Below are 2,771 nucleotides of genomic sequence, written 5' to 3' on the forward strand. Positions count from 1 at the left end.
TATCTATGCATGATTTCCATCCACCCTTGGAAGAGATCCTATGAACATATAATCATATGAACATCTTTTTGGTTGAAACTCTTTCCCAAAGACACATGCATAGTATCAATAAAGTCCTACACAACCGATAATATAGCATATATAACACACTGTTCTCAAGATTGGTTTTAAAACCAAGCTTACACAAGGAAGAGCAAGCAAAAAAAAAACATAGAATGACACTCTTTTCTTATGGACTAGTTTTTAACTCAATCTTGTATCATCAAGGAAGAATGTCATGAAGATAGCAACTTTTAAAAATAGAATGATAGAAGTAATGCTTACATCCCATTCTTTTTGTGATTGGTGTCATCTAGTAGCTCCAGTTTTAGGCTTCCCTAGTCTCCCAAATGCAACCCAATGACCCATAGTTGTTGTAGTTGTTCTACGTAAGGCGCATCCTTCATGTTTTTCTAAAGTTCCTCATTGGCATTTCATGAAATTATTCGACATATTTTCTTTGGACAATTCACAAGTATCCTTGCGATTATTTTTGCATAAACTCCTTTGATTTGTTGAGCCAGTGGGAAACCACTCAACTGTAAAATTTTAGCTGCTTCGAGAGTGTTGCCCTGATAGCACCCAATAAGAGTATGTGTATATGTCTTTAGATGAAACTTTGGTGAGTGGCAAATCGGTGTTTGGATCATATGGAAACACATCTACTTTTGCGAAGCAGTCCCTTGAATTCACACAAAATTCTTTGACCAAATTGCAAACATGTTGTTCAACGAGGGAATTGTACACATATTCAGTTGGTGCTTGTGTACAATTCATAATAGGGATTGAGAACCCCTCTAACTCAAAAGGATGGTATTGTTGAAAACTGTCTCCTTCGTCTTCTTCTCCTTCCAACCAATAATGTCATCCTCTGATGGCACTATCCTCAATGGCTCTACTTCATTGATAGTCACCAAGGTTGTTTCATATACCTCCCTGGTATCTCTTGGTGTTACATTACCCTCACCTATTTTTTTTGGGGATTTTAATGGTCTGACCGATTGTGTTGATTGCATCAACGATCATGTTAGAAGTTGTGTTGTTATCAATCACAATATTCTAGCCCATTTTTTCCATTGAATCATTCTTTCCCTTCTTATGTTTTGATATTTCATAATAAGAAGGTGACAGGTAGTAGACTTTTAAGCCAACTTGGATGAAGATAGCCTCGTCACCTTCTTGAACTACTATACCCTTATTTACTCTTGTTACATGCCCGATGTCTTCAAAGTCCAAAGAACATTTGTCTTAATGAACAAATGGACCTTTTTAGAAGGCCTAGCACTTTCATTGTATGTGTCCACATACCATCCCCACTTTGGATCATTGCAACCATTCTAAACATCCTGGGAGGGCTTGCTCTTCTTGCTGGTTGCACTACTATCACTAGTATTTTCGCTTACTCTCTTTCCTTTTGACTTCTTGGTTGACATTTTTGTGCTCTTACTTGCAATATCCTAGTTCACAACAAAATGTTAAATCAACCAGAACAAAACACAAATACAAACCCAAACACAACCACTTTTGATATGCATTATTTACTTTGCATTTTAGAAAGACTAAAATTGTAAATGGAACCCAAAATTAAAAAAAAAACCCATGCAACATTTATATGTAAATGCCAAATTTCAGCCCTAGCATTTCATCTCCCGTCCAAGATCGGTTTTGAAACCAATTTTGACTAAAAAAGTAGGGCAAAGATTAGGCCCTTCATTCCCCAACCAATATCGATTTTGAAAGCGATCTTGGTTGGGGGATGAAAGGCAAAGGCTAGGCTCTTTATCTGAACATCTTGTTGGGACATGAAAGGCCTAGCATTTGCCCTTCATCCCCAAACCAAGATTGGTTTTGAAACCGATCTTGGATGGGGAGATGAAGGACAAAGCCTAGGCCTTTCATCCCCCAACCAAGACCGGCCGATCTAGGTGAATTTGAGCTTGGATTGGGGGATGAAGGTGAAAGCCTTTTCTTCAAAACCAATCTTAGTTGAGAGGATGAAGAGAAAATGATTTTAGCATCAACCCCCAATCCAAAATCGGTTTTAAAACTGATCTTGGATTGCAGGTAAAGGGAAAAACATTTGGCCTCTATCCCCCAATCCAAGATTAGTTTTAAAAATGATCTTGGTTGCGGGGATGAAGGGCAAAGGCTTTTACCTTCATCCCCCAATCCAAGATCTGTTTTAAAATCATTCTTGGAGTTCGAGATATAGGGCAAAGCCTTTGGCCTTTATCCCCCAATCCAAAATCGGTTTCAAAACCGATCTTGGAAAAAGTAAGGTATCAATTTAAAAATTTCATTCATTTTTTTGAACTTTCTATTTTGTAAATGACGTAGAATAATTATGCAACTACATTTTATGAAACCGAACTTGGATTGGGGGATGAAGGTCAAAGATTTTGCTCTTCATCCCCTTAACCAACATCGGTTTCAAAAGTGATCTTGGTTAAGGGGATGAAGGGCAAAGGCATTTACCTTCATCCCCCAATCTAAGATCGGCTTCAAATCCAAGATCAGTTTTGCAACCAATCTTGGAAAAACTAAGAAACCAATGTAAAATGGCATTCAAATTTTAAGTCTTTAAATCCAAATCTCATAATTTTCATTCATTTATTTTGAATTTTCTGTTCTATAAATGACGTAGACTAAGTTATGTGACTATATTTTTTGAAACCAAACTAGGATTTGGGGATGAAGGTAAAAGACTTTGCCCTTCATCCCTCAACCAAGGT

This window comes from Dipteris shenzhenensis, chromosome 28, assembly GCF_047967505.1.
Source record: "Dipteris shenzhenensis isolate YYH24624 ecotype China chromosome 28, Dip_SZ_1.0, whole genome shotgun sequence".
Classification (NCBI taxonomy): Eukaryota; Viridiplantae; Streptophyta; class Polypodiopsida; order Gleicheniales; family Dipteridaceae; genus Dipteris; species Dipteris shenzhenensis.